The sequence below is a fragment of the Ictidomys tridecemlineatus genome, chromosome 1 (assembly GCF_052094955.1).
Source record: "Ictidomys tridecemlineatus isolate mIctTri1 chromosome 1, mIctTri1.hap1, whole genome shotgun sequence".
Classification (NCBI taxonomy): domain Eukaryota; kingdom Metazoa; phylum Chordata; class Mammalia; order Rodentia; family Sciuridae; genus Ictidomys; species Ictidomys tridecemlineatus.
The window spans coordinates 173,200,510-173,221,801 of NC_135477.1; positions in this window are offsets into that span (position 1 = coordinate 173,200,510).

Sequence of the window (21,292 nt, forward strand, 5' to 3'; positions counted from 1 at the left end):
TTTGAAAATACCTTAGTAATTCAAACCCATACTAACAGAGACTTGTAAACGGTAAGCAGTTGCTTTTCTCCGTGGTAGAAACAAATATGACCAAACATAGTAATTAGAATTATTACATAATCCCCTGTCTAGACTCTGAACCTAGGTGTGGGTACAGAGGTTGTACCTGGTTTTGTTCCACATATTCCCTCTGATAGAGCACCTGAATCTCAGTGGTTTGTACATTATTGAGTAAAAGTTCCATTCATTTTATTAACTTCCTGAGCATAGAATAAAGATACTTTACTTGATAAACTCTTCTTAAAAACAATATAACATAAAAAGGTTCTTTTCCAATATTTGGTTGCATTTCTCAGTCTGGTACCAATTTTGTTTTCCAATCCAAACTTTCAGTGATTGTCAAAAGACAAAGAAAGGAGAACATCTTACTCTTGATTTGAGTTAAGATAACATATATTGGCATCTCAAAGAGAGAGCAGATTGAAAAGTTGATTCTGAAACATTTGAGGACTTTCCCATTAAGCAATTTTCCACCCTCTCAGATCCATATATACCAAATTGCTATTGACTGCAGAGCAGAATGGCCTAGCCAATTTCACAGAATTACTTTTTTGGTATATGGATTACAACTACACAGAGAATAGCAAATTTATCAAATGTACTAGTGTCTAGGACAAAGGGAAAATAACAACCAAAACCACAGAGTTATGTAAAAAAAAAAAAAAAAAAGAACCAAAACCCAAGATATTTCTGTGATGGTTTGCATTATGGAAAATGCTAGAATTCATTTTTTCTATTTGATCTCTTTTATCTCTTTTTAATATTCCTGCATGGTTATTAATTGATAGTTATCAAAATTCTTTTGACTTCATCATTTCTTCATTGTTCATGGAAGGATTTAGCAAAGGATGATTTTTTTTTCTCTCAAATAAAAACCATCTGGAAAATCTGCTTTTTAAAAATACAGTTCAATTCTGTCTCATTGATCTCAGAAGAATGATCCAAATTATTAGTTTGGTCTATAATGGCCTCTGCAGTCTGACGCCATCATAATATCCAAGTTAGGCTATGCTAAGCTATAGTAATAAACAATCCCAAATCATCTCTGGCCCTACAAAATAATTTTTTATATTTATTTATACAAATTCTCTCATAGGTCCTTAATTCTTCTGGACAATAGTTCTCCAAATAGCTACTACAGCCAGGCCACTTAGCTTGGGGGTTTGGCTATGCCAAGTAATGTCTCTATATTCATCAGAGTTAGAGGAAAAGAAATTCTAGATAATTGTTCTTGATTGTGGATTGCCTTAGCTTATGTGACATTATTCACAGAGCTTGCCCAGTTGAAAAAACAATAAGCATTGCTGTTCCTTCCTTCTCACCTGGTCATCCTTACCTACCCACCCTTCCTCCTGCATCAGCTCTTGGCCATAGGCAGTTCCTTCCAGGAGCCATTCTATCTCCTGCCACAGGGAATCTGCACATCCTTTTCCTTCTAGGGTGAATGTTCTTCTCTATCACACACTTAACCACAAACACCTTCCTAACCTTCATTTTCTTGCAAACAGAGCTAAGCATTTCTTTTTCAAGGAAGTTATCCCAAATGACTCTCTTCCTTCAAATATTATTATAGGAATGTTCTCTTCTGAGGATGTATGATTCTTTGTAGATGTATGCATTCCTCAGTTTAAATATTTATCTCAGGATTGCCTATCCCACCAGTCAAGCCTGAGTCAAACAGTTACACTGCAGCCTTTAAAGCAAGATATGCAACTATACTGTGATTTCATTATTGCACTCCCAACATTTAGAAAATAATAGGCATATAATGTGAATTTGATAAGTACCTGTTAAAAGAATAACATAAGGATGATGAAGCATTGGATATTCAGAAAGATTATCACGTATAACCAGAGGCTCCACTAATCAGTGACAAAGCAGGACTCAGGTTTTCTGTCTCTAAATTGTCTTTTTACTCTTCTCCAATGGCTAAATTTGGAAATGGGCAGTTCCTTGGAAGGAGGGTGCTGGAGACATCTCACAAAGAACTCTGTCCGAAAGAAAAGAAAGCTAGAGAGAGAATTTTGCCATCTGCTTTCACAGAGCCCACAATTCTTTGGGACTGGAGATCTCTGGGTGTATAAGTTAATTGCAAGTCAACCTCTGTCAACTCAAAAAAGGAAAGGAAACCACTGTTTAAAGTTTGCCAAGGGAGCTTTCAAAGTTTGAAGACAAAACAAGTGTTTGCTTCAGGGCTTTCTATTGTCCCTTCACTTTTATTTTCAGAGCATGGGGACAGACAAGGCACATTGTTTTTATAATGAGTCACCCTTTCTAAAAACAGAACTCTATTTGCATGAACAATAGTTATGGGTCCAGCTTGATAGTCAGTCAGGCTGAAAACCAGCCTCAATTGAGGGAAAGCTTTTTTTCTGTTCCCATGAATCACCTGAAATGAGGTAAAATTTCACTATGAACTAGTCAATTAAAAAATGTTACTTTCTAAATGTGGATGCATATTCATGGGACAAGAAATGAAAAAAAAATACTAAAAAAGTATGAAGAAAAAAAACAAATTTCATTTGAAACCCTACCTCCCAGATAAAATCAGAACCAATGCTTGCTCAAATGTTCTTTCAAAAGACAGGTGTCTCTCAATAACCCAGATCTTTAAGAAATTGGTTGTTTTCAGATGCACTATCTAAAGTTAAATTGAGCAAGGCTGCAGAAAAGAGTCCTGAATTTGAATACGAACTATGCCACCTACCAGCTTGACTTTGGAAAATTACTTAACTTCTTTATATTTTCACCTTCTCTATTTGAAAATTGTGTCACTGTTTGCTTTTCAGAGTGGTTATAAGGACAAAAAGGTATTCAAAATACCAGGTACCATGCCAGAAATATTTAAGTATCTAAGGAAGAAGAATACACTTTTCCTGTCCCATTTTGATGCACCTGGTGATTATCTGATAAGAGCTTGGTGCATACAACAAATGGAAAACAGAGATGTTGTCTCTGGTATCCTACAGTGAGAACCACAAGGGTCATGCTACCAGCTTCTTCTTGACCATTGCTGATGGGTTAGGATTGAAGTGGATTTTAGAAAACTCTGATAGTTAAGATAACTGAAAATTTCTGAAAAGTTCATTCTCTACCAGACTTTTAAAAGTAGAATTATACAAAGACAGAATTGCCATTCCTTGTACAAGATAATAGGCAGGGGTTACTATACATCCTTTACACTGTATTAAAAATTCTTTCAACACAGTTGCAGTTAGATTCCTTTACTAACCACCTTTTGTAGATTTCAAAATTGAAACTTAGCATGTTGAAGTGATTTGCCCAAGGATCTACAGGTAATAATAAAAGAACTCACTTGGGATTCTGGATGTGCTGACTTCAAATTTGAAGCCCTACATCATTGGGTAGCATTGCTTTTCCAGGCATTTGGAACTTCTGCATTATTATTATTTTTTAACTCCTGTGAAAGTGTGCATTCAAGAGAACAGTGACAGGGGCTGGGGATGTGGCTCAAGCGGTAGCGCGCTCGCCTGGCATGCATGCGGCCCGGGTTCGATCCTCAGCACCACATACCAACAAAGATGTTGTGTCTGCCGAGAACTGAAAAATAAATATTAAAAATTCTCTCTCTCTCTCTCTCCTCTCACACTCTCTCTTAAAAAAAAAAAGAGAACAGTGACAATTTGAAAAGCAAAATATCATGCCTACTTAATAGACAATGAGCTTGCAATCTGCAAGGATGCAACTTCTTTTTATAGTTGGATAATAAGCACAATCAGTGGGATGAGCTAGGGATGACCTTAAATTGTTCCAACAAACTGATTTTTTAAAAGAGCAAGGGAATCTTCACAGCTCATCACTTAAAAACTCTTACCCAGAAAAATACTTACAATCATACAGAGCACCTAAGGGTGTATTCTTTTAAAGATCACATGATTCTTGTACCAATTTTAAGCCTGGAGGAAACATGTCTATTTTACCTATTTAATAGGTTAAACCACTGATGCAATGTAAGAAAATCTAGGATTTCTAACTCTAAAACAAGTGATCACCTTACAATATTGTATTTTCTCTCTCTTGGGAAAAATGTTATGTATTTTGAAAATTTTCCCCTCTACTGTTGTGTCCTGGGACAAATAAATTACAGGACTTTTCTTTTTTCATTTTTCTTTTTCTTTTTTTTTCTTTTTTTCTTTTTTTTTTGCATGTTGTGCTTTAACTAGATCAAGACTTTGGTTTGGGACAACAAATGTACCACAAATGGCTCTGCCTGAGGAGTTACAGTATAAGATTCCCAGTGAGATTCATGGCAATTAAGGCTTCTCCAACTTTGGTGCAGCCAAAGAATAAAGAGTTTTTCTTACTAACTTCACAAGATCTGTACTCCAGATACTTGGGGACTATTTTTGTAAGAAATCAAAACTACTACCTTTATCATAATGAATGATTTTTTACTTAGGAAAGAAATACAATTCATTGACTCACAGTACTATCAGTAAATTAATCAAGAGAAGACAGACATTAATTCACAAGGGAAAAAAAATCTTTCAAGAGCAAACCAAGTTAAAAATTGCAAAATCATTAACATCCACTTCATAAGTCCAAATGCCATGAACTCTAGCCAGCCAACAGCCTGGCATGTACACTTTCTCTTTCCTCTGCATCAGTCCATGGAAAAACATGGCTTGCTGAATGAGTTTTTCAAACAACTTAATTTACTTCTCATGAAGGGGCTATCCAGGTGACCATAAAGGATTGATGCTGAAATGAGAACAAATTCATTTATTAAAATAAAAGTATTTATTTTTGTTAAAATATTTAACTTTAAAATAGATTTCTGTTTTGAGGTCAAGAACTAACTAATGTTCTGGGTTTTTTTTTCCCCCTGATACCTGTGTGCAAAAAAATATTGAGAATTGCCTGCAGTCTTAAATTAGTGAAGCAGCCTATAAATATGAGCTTTGTGAAACAACCATAATATAGTGAAAAAGAAAACCTAGCATAAATTACAAATTCTACCATTTTCAACATAATTTTTGGAGAAGTCACTTTGTCTTTCTGGGTCTCAGTTTTGTTTCTCATTTGTTTTTTAACTATAAGATCAAATAAATATTATCTACCACACTTAATGTATATAAGTGTTTTGTAAACTCTCAAGTAGTATGATTTGAGTTTTAGACAGAACTCTAAAATTGAGGTGTAGACAGAATCATATCCCAAATTCTAGTTGCTGCAATGTATTAGCTATATGGTCTTGAGTTAACAGCATACTTCTATAGAAATAAAACATGCAATCTATAAAAAGAAAATAATATTTTCTTACAAGATTGTTGTGTGAAGTGCAGCAGAGAACTAAATATGACACAGAGTTGGCACATAACAAAATGTAACATGATTATTGTTATCTTTGCTCAGTAGTTACTATTTTCCCAAGACTAATATAAGATTTGACCACAATGGAATGGTCATAATGGAAAGAATAAAATTCAATAAAGAAATACTTGACAGGAGGCAAAGAAAAAATCATGGCAGAGTTGAGAGAAAGATTTCTGCTAAATATTACTTGCAATGTGTACATTTATATATGTGACAATTTTTGTAGAGTACTTACTGTGGAGCATGGAAAATAACATTATTCATGATCCCTGTTCTCATGGAATTTAATATTTAGATAAGTAAGTAGGGAGACAGAAATTTACATTCATAGATGCATAAGTGTGGACACATGCATATCTATAACTAAATATATGAACATGTATACTGTTTTAGTGAGCCATTTTGCTGTCGTAATAAAAGACCCAACCAGAACAATCCATAGAGGGGGAAGAGTTTATTTGAGGTCCCAGAAATTCACAGATCTCAGTCCATAGATAGGTGGCTCCATTCCTTGGGGCTCAAGGTGAGGCTGAACATCACAGAGGAAGAATATGGTGGAGGGAAGCAGCTCAGATGATGGTCAGTAAGCAGAGAGAGATTCCACTCACCAGATACAAAATATATACCCCAAAGGCATGCCCCCAGGTGCCTCCTGTAGCCACACCCTACCTGCCTTCAATTATCACAGTTAATCCCATCAGGGCATGAATTCACTGATTAGGTTAAGGTTCTCGTAACCCAATCATTTCTTCTCTAAACCTTCTTGCATTGTCTCACACGTGAGTTTTTGGGGAACACCTCACTTCCAAACCATAACCTATACATACTATAATACATTTTAATTTAAAAATTTTACAGTGATGGCAACATGTTCAATAAAAGCACATGGTCAGATTAAAGTGATTATGACAAAAAAAAGTGTTCAAATATAGGAGCAATGCCTGACTTTCACGGCACTGAGTAAATAGTGCATTCTCAAAAAATATTTATTACATAAATGATTCTATCAATATAGACGTCATTCTGAAAACCTGATTCTTGGAACCAGAGTTTAGCTTTCTGCCTTTCTGCCTCCTTCATGTCCTCCACTCTCGCTTTTCTGATTACTTTGAAAAATAAAAGGGGGGGAGACATTCTTTGCAAAAGCCTATTAGTAAACATCAGCCAATTTGATATCACTCTTAGACCTTGCTTCAAGCACCCACCCCATCACCCCACCCACCCCTGTGGTAAAGGGAGCAAGGGCCTTTTCTTCCTGCTGCTGCCTGGTACCCATACCCACTGTTTTGTATAGCCAGTCACTGGCACAAATTGTTCTCTCTGCCTACAACATCCTTGTCTCAGTTACCTAGCAAACCTTTCTTTCTCCTCAAGCTTCTTAGGCAAATGTTTCTTCCTCTTCAAAATTTTTAAAGCCTACTCTTGTAAGGCGATTGACCGATTCCTTTGTTCTTCCTCTTTGAATTACTCTATTGCAGTGATCTAGTTACCATCCATCTTCTGCATTAGATGTGAGTTTTTCTGTGGTAGGAACATTGCTTTGTCTCTTTGTCTGGAGGGTGAGTGGTTGTTAAATAATAAGCACTTTATAAATAATTCCGTAGTTGAGTCCTTCAAATAACCATTGTTTTAAATCTGTCATTACATTAGTGTAGGAAGAAAATGTGTGGGAATAATAACAGCTGATATTAAGGAGCACTTTTTTTTTTTTTAAAGAGAGAGTGAGAGAGGAGAGAGAGAGAGAGAGAATTTTCAATATTTATTTTTTAGTTCTCGGCAGACACAACATCTTTGTTGGTATGTGGTGCTGAGGATCGAACCCGGGCCGCACGCATGCCAGGCGAGCGCGCTACCGCTTGAGCCAGATCCCTGGCCCGGAGTACTTTTTATATGACAGGAATGATACTGTTATTATCCCTATTTTATAAATAGAAAACAAAAGCCCTAAGTTCAGAAAAGTAATGAGACAGCCCAAAGGTTATTCTAGGTACATATACAGGACAGAGATAGGATTCAATTTTTGGTCAACTCAATGGTTAGAAGATGTGAGAACTGACAAACTTTGGTCTACTCAACTGTCATGATACTCAGGCAATTCAGAGCCATGAAAGCTTTAGGTCACGAAGAGGAACATAAAAGTGAGCAGAGCCACCTATGCTACTCTCTCAACAACACAAGTAATTAATTTATTAATGAAACTATAAACACATCTGTTCTCCTCTGCAACATTGAGGCAATCTGGTTCAAGGAAATTAAGGTGCTAATCTGCCAGTATCAGAGGAAAGAGCAAAAATAGAACTTTCAACTGCTAGCACAACCATACAAGGGAGACAATTATTTTGTGTTAAATGTCACTAATAATTAGTGGGGAAAATTCCAATTTTTGCCAACCATGAGAAAATATGTGACTAATAGCTGAGTGACAAAGGCACTTAATCACCCCTTATTAACTGATGACTTTTTAATTCACAGATGTGTTTTTCTTAAGGTTTGTTTTAAAAAATAACACAAGTTTAGACATGAAAGGTAGAGAATGATGGTGGAGGAAAAGTGCCGCCTAGCAAGGTAGAAAAGAACTGCAGGCTCTTTGGGAAAACTCAAGATCTCAATGGGAGGATCTCCTCCCTCCCTTCTTTCCTTCCTTTGATCTCCTTATCTTCCTAAATGGCCAGGGTGTTATTCCAACCTCAGAAATTGTGCTTGACAGTCTCAGGCTCTGGGAAGCAAGAGGATCATTGCTGACTCTGGGAAATGCTATAACTGAAGGCATAAGCCTGTGCCTCTTTAAAAGCATAACCATTTGTCTCTCATAAAATTGAGCTTTCTCCTTTGGAACAATATTAGAGAGGTGGCTAGTGCTGAGGTCAGCATCTCCCAAGGATTTACATGCCTCCAGTATTCACTCTGTGCATGCATGCCCATCCACATGTGCATACACCCACTCACAAAGCACACAATTGGCTCCTTTGAGAATTTCTATTTAGTCTGCTATGACTACAGGGTCTCAGTTGAACTGATTTTTTGATAAAATCATTCATTTCATTCAGAAGACTAACTAGATGTGTTAGTTTCTTACTTTCGTGACCAACATACTTAAGAAGAACAATTTAGAGGAGAAAAAGTGTATTTTGGCTCTCAATTTCAGAGATTTAGTCTATGGTTAGCTGACTCCATTGCTCTGGGCCCAAGATGAGGCAAAACCTCATGGCAGAAGGGCGTGGTAGAGAAGTGCTGCTCTAATTAAGGTGATTAGGAAGTCGGAGGGAAAGGGGCCCTTCCAGGGCATGCTCTCAGTGACTTCCTTGAGCCACAGTTAACATCCAGTTAGTCCATGCAAACTAGTTTAAATGGACATTAGGTTACAGCTCTCACAATTCATTCATCTCACCTCCTAGCATTCCTGCACTAACACAGGAGCTTTTGGGGGACACCCCTATCTAAACCATAACAAGATGCTTACAGGTTCTCATATGTGTTCAGAAAAGCAAAGAAAACCCTCATTCCCCAGCCCCTTTTTTAGTTAGGTTGCATGGTTGGGTTCAGATGCAGAGAACATGGGAAGAAGTGATAGATGTTGCTTCTAGGTCCAGCAAACACACATCTTGCCTAGTTCTTTACCTTTGCTTCTTCTTCAGCTCCTCTGTTTACTCTTCCAGCCAGATGATATTGGCTGATTAGACTCAGAGTGATAGATACATAAGATGAAAGTAGTTTAGGTTTGGCATCAGTCATATAACCTGTTTCATACATTCACGTTAAGTGAGAAATAAATTGAAAAGACCATGAGCATTTGAGTTTATCTATGACTCTTTCATAGATCATCTACCTAACAGGAAACTTGGCATGATAAATGGTGTTGCTTTCCGAAAAGACTAAAATAAATGGCATTTGCTTATCAGTTGGGCAGTAGTCACTAAGAAAATTAATATCAGAGGCTAGACACAGGTCAATAAATGGTATTTAGAGGTGAAGCTTGGAGAGCAGTGTTGCCCCTGAACAGTATCAACTATACAGTAGTAACTCTAAGGAAAGAGAATTAAGGTTTGAGGTTTCTATTTTATTCCCCTTTCTCTGAAACCAGTCATAAAAAATATTTTAATTTGAATGCATTAACTAGATTTATTATTATTTTTTGTCTACAGTTGGGAAGGTATTTCAGAAGAATAATTAGCAGAAAAGAATGGATCACTTTGCAAACATACATGAAAGTAAATGGAGAGAAATATTTGTTTTCCAGAATTGGGATGTATAGTCTTACTAGCAAGAAATGAATTTGAAGAAACCTGAATGACAGAGATTCGATTAAACTTCTCAATATCTCAGGAAGCAGACCAAATGAAAAATTGTTCTTTTCTCATTGGAACAAAATAATTTTAAGATATTTGAGGGGGAGGGGCTGTGGAAAAGATAAACCCTTCTGGGGCATGCGCCTCCTGACTCACTTCTTTCAACTAGGTCCCACCTCTAAATAATCCATTCAGATTTTTAATAAATCAAATGGATTAATCCACTGATGAGGTTAAGGTTCTCATGATCCAATAATTTCCTCAAAGCCTCTCCTCTGGGTTTTGCTGCACTGAAGACCAAGCTTTTAAACATACCAGTCTTTGGGGGACATTCTAGATCCAAACCATAGGAGAAAGGAGGAAAGAATGGTGAGATATTAATCATATCACTCCCCCTTCCTAGACACAGGGAAGGTCGTATTTTCTAGCTTTGTTTGCAGTTAACTTGAGACACATAACTGGTTTCTGGCAAACAGAATGTGGGCATAAATGATTCATGACATCCCAGAAATGGTCATATTAAATACTGAGAGACTGTTAATGTTTTTTATGTCATCTTTCATCAGCTAATTTTGGGTGGATAAAGTGTGAAAGCAAAAGGATACAAATTATTTGAGTTTCTCTACTAACATTTGAGATGAACTACTTGAGGTACACCAGACTGATACAAACTATAAGCACACTTGTGCTGTGCTGTACTGCTAAGATTTGGGAGTTTGTTACTGCAGCATGGCCTAATGTAACCAATTTACAATCACACACAGGCATGCGTACACGTACACAAACCACACACACTCCTACACACACACATCTATATACATGTTTAAACCTATCACAATCATGGTGAATATTCCATTATTAACCTGAAGGATTAAATTTCTTAACATTATTATTCACTAAATCAATTAAGAAGTTTAGATAATTTTCCTTAAAATACTTGATTAGGAGAGGAAGAGAAGTTTCATTGAACACTACTCTGAGTCATCCATTGTTCAAGACACTTTAAAATTCTTTCGAATTTCATTACCCCAACTTAAAAGTGAGAAACCTGAAGCACAGAGAAGCTATAAAATTTACTACTTGACTGGATATTTCTATTTTACATATGCACCCTATCTTTTAAAGTCCTGGCTGGAAAACTCCTTTAGAGAAATGTCCATTCCTCCTTCTTAGTCCAGTTGTTTGAGTAATGTTTTACACCCAGATCTGTCCTGGGACCCGTTCTCATGTATGTGGGACCAGATCAAGACTAGGCAAATTACTAAAGCCAGTCCTGTCACAATGAACCAGCTGCTTCACCACTGGGACCAAAAGACCTCACAAGAAGAACATAGAGGAAGAAAAGTTTATTTGGCTCACAGTTCCAGAGGTCTTAGTTAAGAGAACCCTGACTATAGCTCTGGACCCCAGATAAGGCAGAACAGCTTGCCCATCAATAAATGGGCAAAGGAACTGAACAGGCAACTTCACAGAAGAAGAAATAAAAATGGTAAACAAATATATGAAAAAAATGTTCAACATCTCCAGTAATTAGTGAAACGCAAATTAAACTAAAATGAAATTTCATCTCATTTCAGTCAGAATGGCAATTATCAAGAATATATAAGTAACAATAAATGTTGGCAAGGATGCAGGGGAAAATGTATGCTCATAACATGCTGGTGGGACTTAAGTTGGTGCAATCACTCTGGAAGCAGTATGGAGATTCCTCAGAAAACTTGGAATGGATCCACCATTTGATCCAGTTATCCCACTCCGCGGTAAAAAATCATAGGAATTTTTTTTCTAGTTCTGCAATATCATTGGTATTTTGATGGGAATTGCATTGAATCTGTAGATTGCTTTTGGTTATGTGATCATTTTGACAATATTACATCTACCTGTCCGTAAACATGGTAGGTCTTCCTGTTTTATAAGTCTTCATTTTCTTTCTTCACTATTTTATACTTTTATTGTAGAAATCATTAACTCCTTTCATTAAATTTATTTTAAGATTTTTTAAAGGTTATTGTGAATGGAATAGTTTTCTTAGTTTACTTCTCAGATCCATTATTGGAGTTTAAGGTAACTATTGGAGTTTTTTTGTATCTTGCTCTTCTATCTTGCTACTTTGTTTATTGGACTAGAAGTCTTCTGGTGAAGTTTTTTGGGGTCTTCTAGGTATAGAATCATATTATTAGCCAATAGATAGTTTTTGACTCCTTCTTTTCCTATTAGTATTCCTTTAATTTTCTTCTCCTAATTGCTCTACCTAGAGTTTCAAGAACTCTACACGTGGTGAATGGGAGTGGTGAGAGTGGACATTCTGTCTTGTTCCTGATTTTAGAAGAAATGCTTTCAGTTTTTCTCCATTCAGTATGATGTTGGCTTTGGGTTTGTAATATTTGCCCTTTATGATGTTGAGGTAAGTTCCTTGTAACCCCAGTTTCACCAGTGTTTCTTACATCAGTGGGTACAGAGTTTTGTCAAAGGCTTTCTCTGCATCTATTGAGATAATCATGTGATTTTTGTCCTTGATTATATTTAAGTGATGAATTATATTTATTGATTTACATGTACTGAATCAATCTTCCATTTCTGAGATGAAACCTACTTTATCATGGTGTACAATCTTATTAATATGCTTTTGAATGTGGTTTGCTAATTTTTATAAAGTTTTTTTTAAAAAACTATATTCATCAGGTATATTGATCTATAGTTTTCTTTATTGGATGAATCTTTGCCTGGTTTTGATTTCAGAGTGATACTGGCTTCATAGAATGAATCAAGAAGTGACCCCTCCCTATTTCATAGAATAATTTGAAGAGTGATAATAGTTCTTTAAATGTCTTTTAGAACTTAACCAAGAATCCATCTGTACCTGGGCTTTTCTTTGTTTAAAGACTTTTTATTACTGATTCAATCTCATTGCTTGCTATCTAAATGTTAGGGTTTTCTATATCCACTTAGTTCAATTTGGGTAGGTAATATGTCTGAAAATTTGTCTAGATCTTCTGATTTATTGGAATATAAACTTGCAAATAGATTCTAATTTGACTTCTGATAAATGGTAGAACTCATTACAGATTAAAACAATTCCAGATAAACAAGAATAAAAGATTTCTTTTGTGCTGCAATAAAGAGCTTTCTGAAGCCTAATTTTTATTTTTTTTTTTTACCATGCAGCTTTGATCCATGAAGCAAGTCAGGTACTGGTGAATCTTCAATTTTGTGGATTCAGTATTCCATAGGCTGCCTTTACCACTGTCTTCAGGAAGAGAAACCTTAAAAATATGCAATTAGGAATGTCTCACAATGTTTCTACCCACAAACCATTGGTGACACATGTCCAGACATTACAAGTGACAGAGTAAAGTATTATCTATCCATTTGCTGGGTGTCATTTTTTCCTCCTCTCTTGTTATATATTTAATATATATAAATATATAGTTTAAATATATTTCTATATAGAAAGTTAAACTTTGAAAGCAGGAAAAACAAGTGCTAGGATAAAAGAAAAGCAAAAGCTATATAATTATTTTATCTAAGAGAGAAATTCCCAACATATTACAATGAATATGAACAATGAAAGGAAAAATAACTTTTTTGTCTATCAAGTTCATCAGGTTTTACCTATAAATTTATTTGGTATTTAATCATAATTATGTCACAATTTTTCAGACCTGTGATTTTTACTTTTATTGGTTTGATTTCTCTTTCCCTTCATTGTTTTGGTCTATTTTACTCACTGAGTTAAACCAAGAACTTAGCAGAGTGGTAGGCATGCAGGAAGTCCACAATAAATAGGTGTCAAAAGGCACACACTAATAAGGAAACTTAGGCACAGTAAAATCACATGTCCAGCTGTCTAAGGTTTTAAAGGAGATCCGCTTCAGTAGCTGAATTTCCCATAGTTGTTAGGATGACAAAAAGAAGAGCTTATCTCAACTTCAGAAGCTCAAGAGACTTCATCAATCTTATGGAATAAGTAGGCCTTACACATTTAGTACAGCATATGTGTCTATAGTGTCTTGGTGAAATTTGAATATTAAGTAGTTTACAAGTATGAGAAATGTAATAGAGATTTTTGAAATGTCATAGAGATTCTCTCAAAATTAATATTATTGATTCTTTTGTTCTATTTTTTTCACTTTACATGGATTAATTTCTAAAAAAAAATAATGAACGGCTCCGATTTGCTAGATTTGTTTTCTCATGGGGGGGTTGATAAATCTAAATTTTAATCAAGGCAACTTTATTTCTTGAACTTGAGCTTCTGAAGGTTAACTATTTTTCTATGTTTTTTTTGTTGTTTGAAGGAAAATTTAGGCAGATTATTGCAACCTAGGGATATCTTCCTAGAATATGGCACTTAAATTCACAAAATTTAAAACCTAAGACTTAATAGAGGCCAATTATATTACAAGCATTTAGCAACATATGCTTCTCTGATAATGGATAAAAACAAAATCTAATTGTAAGTCTGATAATTAGCATTCTGTTAAAGATAAGAATGAATGACATTGTGTGATAAATACACTATTAAGACATAAATATACCTGTAAATTCTTTATTGCTGTGAAAATCTAAGTAGTGCTAACAGTGTAGTTTGCTGAAAGATATGTATATTCTTTCCTATTCAAGTTAATTTTTCTCAGTTATATATATACACATGAAGAAATTAATTTTTCTAAATTATCTTCAAATTGGGATAATAAAAGTAACTGGATTCATAGCTCAATATAGATACATAACATGTTTAGGAGACTTCACGTCAGGTTAAACTTTAAATGCAATATCATGATAGGTTTTTAAAGCTAACTGCCATAATTAAGTAGGCCAGATTTCATGTCTCTTGATATTACTTTGCAAATTGTATATGTCTGAAATATAAGTAAATTATAGAAAAGTTAAATTTCACAAGAATTTTATAAGCACCTAATACTAATATAATTTGATTTGTTTGATATACTTCTTTTATTGCAGTATTTCATGACTTCTGATCCTTATATCTTCCTCAAACAAAAATGTTAAAATTTTCTTCTTCTTTACCTTTTTTTCTAAGCACATGCTACTATTATTACCTCCCATCTAGGACAAGTAAAGAAAATAAAGTATGAACATCATAGAATAGTTGATGATAGGAGAGAACATGTATAATTATAAATGTTTAATAATCTCTGAGAAGAGTCACAATTTGTAACATGCTTTCCTTTCCATAATATAAATACTCCTACCCAAGAACAATTTCAATCTATGAGCAGGACACTAGTAAATTTAGAACTGGGAAGAAATATTTCCAATTGACTTTCCTTGAATATAGTAAAAATTTTTCTACTGTTCAAAACAGTTAAAAATTTAACTATTTAAAGCAGCTGTAACTGTATTAACTTGCTTTTTTTTAGCTCACTAAAAGAATTTTGCAAAATCATGTGTGCATGCACATGAATAGATGCAGAGAAAAAATGAGTGAAAATTACACATCAAAATATTAATAGTGGTTATTGCTAAATGTGGGATTATAAATAATTGTGTTGCTTCCTTGGTTTCCATAGCTATAAAGGGATAAGGGTACTCATTGCACAAGATTGTTATGGGAATTATCAAACAAGTCCTCTCACAAAAGCATAGCATCAATAAACATAATTACCATTATTTATGCTGTTAAAAATTAAATAAAGGAGATTCTGAGCTATCAAACGCTAAGCAAGCTTGCTTTATTTAATAAGAACTTTATCATACTCCCCTATGAGAGCAAGAACCCCTGTATCCCAAGTGTGATTCCTGAAATATAAGAGATATTTCATTAATGTTGCTTGCTAAATTATCTGTCTTTGCCATGCTCCCCAGTTAATGTGTTGTGTTCTTAGTATTGTGATGCAAAAATTATCAGATACACTATTTTCTCATAACAATATAAACTCTCATGAATGTTTCTAGTATTTAGAAAAACATATAAAATCCTACTTTCTGTGTAGAGGGGCACATCGATGGAATACACTATCCTAGGAAATAGAATCTATATAGGATGAACAGAATATCTTACAATAAAATATGTTGGAATAATGTAAAAAAAATGTAAACATTTTTTCCACTTAATACATTTCCTCACCCAGGTCTATAAGGCCCGAATTTAAAATGTCCTTTCTTTAACAACTATGAGAAATTATCAACTGTAATGGAAAAACTCAAAAGAGTATTTTTAAGAATGTTCTCAGAACAGTTACTTAAAAGTTGAAGGATTCAAACTCCAAGAGTTCTTTTGAACAGTCCTTAAAAGTTGAAGGACTCATCCAGAAAGGGGTCAGACACTTTTATTAAACAAATTCTAGAATCTGTTAAGGTCTTTGAAATACTAATGTGTCTTAGGCATCTCTAGAGCAGTCTGTAGTGGGTGCATTAACAAAATTTATTTGACTTCTGGACTCTCAATTCTCTGTGACCCCCCTCTACCAACACACACACAAATGGAAAATCAGTGTTCTGAGGAGCGTACTTTGAAAAGGAATGATTAAGAATCATGATGAACATTTTCCTAGTGGGAGGGTACTGGTATAGTCTAAATTAAGAATCAGGTGATGGAACAGTCTAACTCTTGAAATTCTTCCCAACTGTATGGTTTTTCAAGCAGGAAGTGCAATCAGATCCATTAACTACAACAGCTGTAGAATGAAGTGTAGGTTCAAGGGCTACTTTTGATTAACTTGTTTATTCAGTGAAACTTTTTCATGACATGGATTCTCCTGCTGAGATGAAGGGAATGTTTTCTGAAACTCTGCTTCAATGTACACGCTTGTGCCAAGCTAAGCTCCCAATTATATAGTTTTACAAACAAAACAGTACCTACCACATATCTTCAAAGTCTCTAGCCACCCACTGGCAACCGTGTCACCACAATTCATAAAAAGGCAAAGTTACCTCTGATGAATTCTTTTAAGCAGAATAAAAGTGGAAGAAAGATATTTTCTTCCACACCTACAAAATTAGAAAGACAATGACAGGAGTTTCAAAACTAAACTTTAATTAGTAATGTAAGAAGTCAATGATAGTACTGAATAACAGCTGGGTAATTAAAGTACTTATCAACTAAATTGATAATTAAAATGGAAAACTCAGTAGCTTCGATTTGCCAGCAAAACAAATCTTCAATGAATGTGAGCTAGATCAAAATAACATTTTTCTCTCTTTTTAAGTAAAATTGCAGAAGCACAACCGAGAAAATTCCATAAACTGTAGGGAAGTATGACAACTTGGCCCGAGCTATCTGACACTGGAATGAAACAATTGCCTCTAGTCCCAGAACTTTGTGAGAATTTCACATTACTGAGTTGTTCTATGATTATAAAAAAAGTATCTGATGAAGGGAAAATAGGGAGAAGGTCATTGATCCCATGAAGCACGTGGGGAAAAATATCATAAATAGGGTGATGTTCAAAATCCGACAGATTTTGAACAGATCCCAAACAGAAATTTTCATGACTTACTGCCTCCACCACCACCACTACTACCAACAGCAGCATTTTTTTTTTTTGCATAAGGTTATTCCTTGGTTTTAATACTGTTTGTTGAAAAAAAAATCTTTGCTTTATTATACTAAACATTTTTTTTTTTTCTAGAAAGCCACTCTTGGGTTCATTTAACACAGTGATTCACATACGAGAGCATGCACCAAATTCACCTAGAGGACTGTTTAAGAGGAAGATGGCGATGCTCCAACCCAGAATTTTTGCTTCAGTAGTTGGAAGCTACAAGAAAGCCACAAGCCACAAGAAATTTCATTTCCAACAAATTCCCTAGTGACGTTGTGGTATTGCTCTGGGAACACACATTTTGAGATGAACATTTAAAATACTTTAATATGATTTCATCTGAGAAAGTTTAACATGGTTTCAACTGTGTGCAAATACAGTTGTTTTGAATAGGTTTAATTTAAAATTCGAGATAGTATGGTGTCATAATTAAATGTGATAATAGGGAGAAAGGACTACATTTTTTTTTTGAGAGAGAGAGAATTTTTTTAATATTTACTTTTTAGTTTTCGGCGGACACAACATCTTTATTTGTATGTGGTGCTGAGGATCCTCTTGAGCCACATCCCCAGCCCAGGACTACATTTTAACAGATACTGCATAATGACAAGTACATTGAGGCACAGTGTGAGTGATTTCTGACATTCAAAATGGTGCTTGGTATGGTGTCCTGCCTGGCCAGCTCAGTGAAACTCAGTGACTTCCGGGGCAGATGCTCTTTATCCTACCTCTCTTGTGTATTCCAAATTATGTCTTTTCCTCTCTCTTCTAGATAGATAAAGGCTGCTGCGTTAGTTTGTGACCAATCCCATACCTAGCTAACTCCCAGCGTACCTCAGAGCTCATCTTCAAAGTCACCTTTCCCAGGAAGTCTGTCTTGAAGTACTTCTTTACTCCAGTAAAATAGGTTGGGAGCTTTCCTTTCCCAATCATGAGCATGAGCACATGCTGGGCTCATCTCATTATTCTTGCCAGAGAACATGGTATCTTCTTGTTTATGAATCAGCCTCCTGAGGAAGTGAGCTCCGGAAGCGCAAGGATCTGATCTTGTTGGTGTCTGTATTTCCTGCCACAAGAAGAAGCCCTTGGCAATATTTTTAAATAAATATAAGTATATATCTTAAGCTTGTCAAACCCAACCTGGAGATTGTGTTTTATTTCATGTGTAATTTCAGAGAGCTTTGGAATGTAAATGTGTCTGTTTGTTCATACAAATTTTAATGAACTGATCTCTACATGTCAATCACAGTGGACATAATGATGAAGAATCCCCCCCCCCCGAGATTCCCATGCTCATATGCCTCCACATTTATTAGGGATGTAGATTAATAATAAATGCAATTACAGATTAGTGCAGTGAGGACTTTGTTGGGGGTTGTAGGGGTTGGATTGTATATAACGACAAATTAACCCAGACTTGGAGGTTTAGGAAGGGATCCCTGAGGAAAGTCATTTTTAAACTGAGTATTATTGTGATAATCTGTTTTCCCTGAATATTGTGTGAGTTAACTTTTGTAACTATGACAAATTACCTGAATAATAAACTTATAAGGAGGAAAGATGTATTTTGACTCTATTTCAGTAGTTTCAGTGCATGGGTGCTTGGCCATGTTGCTTTGGGCATGTGCGGACCCAGGACCTATTTTTGGGAGCTAGTGGTGGGAGAGGTTTTCTCACCTAAAGGCAGTCTGGAGCAAGGAGAGAGACAGAAAAGACCTAGGATCCCCATATCTGAGGACACATTCCTAGTGACTTAACTTTCTTCCACTGGGCCCCATCTACTAAATGTTCTATCACCTCCAATTTCACCACAGGCTGCAGAGCAAGTCTTCCATACCTGAACTTTTGCATGACATCCAGCATTCAAATGATAACATATGTTTTTGTATTAATCTTTCATGTTAACATCACTATATCAATCATTTATGGGTTCACCATTTAAGCTTCCAGAAAGTTATGCTAGAATATAAAATAAGGGTCAGAAAGAATGAATCCATAAGGTAATTATAAGTTATCATATGTTTGACTTTTTATCTAAATAATTTTAGTGTCTTGTATTTAGATTTTTGAAATATTTTTCCCTTTCCCCTACTCTACATTTTTATCCACTCATTGCACATGCAAATGTGTAAATTTGAATAGCTGATTGCTTCATTTGAACATCGTTATTCCTCTCTCCTATCACATTTAACTGTCATATCACACTATTCTGAATTTTGAAAGAGAAGGTCTCCTCAGAATAACTACATTTGCATTATAATATAATTATAATAGGGTCTGTATTAGTAATTGGGAGATTCGTCACTCTTAATATCACCATTATCTTTGAATTATCACTTTAAACTTAAGTGGCACAGTGCGATTTTCTGTGGCAAAAGTATTAGCATTTAAGAGATTTATCAAATGCCTCAAAGGATGCAGTGCTGAGAGGCATAACAGAAAAAGGGTGGGGGGCAGTGAATCATAAACTAAGAGAATAAGACAGAAAGGTTCAATAATTCACAAATATCAGATTATTGTTTTCAGTTTCTCCAATCATCACTCATTTTTCTTCCGTAGGAAGGAGCTGTGTCCTTCTCTTCATGTTATATCCCGTAAGTCCAACAGAAGCCTTTTAGTAACATACCAAAGAGGACATATAAGAGATTTTATTTCCTCAGGAAAGAGGAAACATACATTTATTATTAAGGTGTGGATTATGCATCTCAAAGTTTAGATCTATTTCCCTCCTAATGCCACTGAAAATTTTTTTGTTTTTACTTTTGAGCCTGTTTTAAGTGACAACTGGAAATGCTTTATACGGGTCTATATTCCTGGAGGCATCAGAATTATAATGACTCCATATGCAGAAGAACAGCCCCTACATGTGTCTTTATTCTAATCCCCAAACCCCTGAATATGTTAGGTGATATGGCAGAGATAAATTAAACTTGAAGACAGAATTAAGGTGGCTCATCAGTTGACCTTCAAACAGGGATATTTTCCAGAATGTCTGGGTGGGCTCAATACATTGATAAGAGTCCTTAAAAATGGAGGAGTGATTATGAAAAGAGAACCAGAGATGGCACCTTAAGGCACACTGCTCTGCTTGTCTGGCTTTGAGTAGGGTATAACTGGGCCATAAACTAAGGAAAAAAAATAGTCTCTAGATACTGAAAATGGCAAAGAAATGAATCCCACCCCACCCCCACCCCCCACCCCATCCTCAGAAAGGAATGCATCCTTCTGACACATTATTCTTAGCTCAGCAAGATCCCTATCAGACTTATGATCTACAGAAGTATAAGATAATGGATTTGCATTTAATTTTAAGCCACTAAACTTTTAGCAATTTATCACAGCTTTAGTAGGAATTTAATGAGTGTGGAATTTTAAAATTCTCATCTCCAGGTCATATCTCAGAACAATTATATTAAAATCCATAGGATTTGGGGGATCTGGGGGTTCATTCTAGAATCAGTAGAAGATACCAATGTGTAGCCATGTTTAAGATCTGCTGCTCTGTGTGTATTCAGGAGTCTTCTTGAGCTAAACTGGCTGGGGCGAACCATCATGGGTGATATGGTGGTGGCCAATATACTTGCCATGACAAAAGCAGTTACAGGATCAGATTATCAGCATTTTCCCAGGGCTTGCTAGGAAACCTTCAATCTGGACTCCAACTTGGACCACCAAATCAGAACTTTCCATCCAAAGGCACCAACTGTATGTGATTTGTATTGTAGGGATGGAAAGGGGTGATATGCTTCTTCATCCATCCTAAGGTCATGATTGACAATTTTATAAGCAAAGATCAATTAGCAAGTCAAAAGCATAACCTAGTCATTTCAACAAACTGTACCAGGACATGAGAGCTTTCAGAAATGAAGAACTAAAGTCCTTGGGAAGGCTTTGTGTTTATGCCTAGGATCAGTGAAGATTTGGCAGCTCTGTAGAAAAGTGATTGGACATAGAAACCTTATATTTTAACTCAGACTCAATATTATCATCTTGTTTTATGTTAGATAAATTCATTTTAGATGCAGAATGTACAGATCAATATTTATTAGTTTACTCTTGAAATGCCTCAATTATTCTAAACCTCCCATGAACATTGTCAGA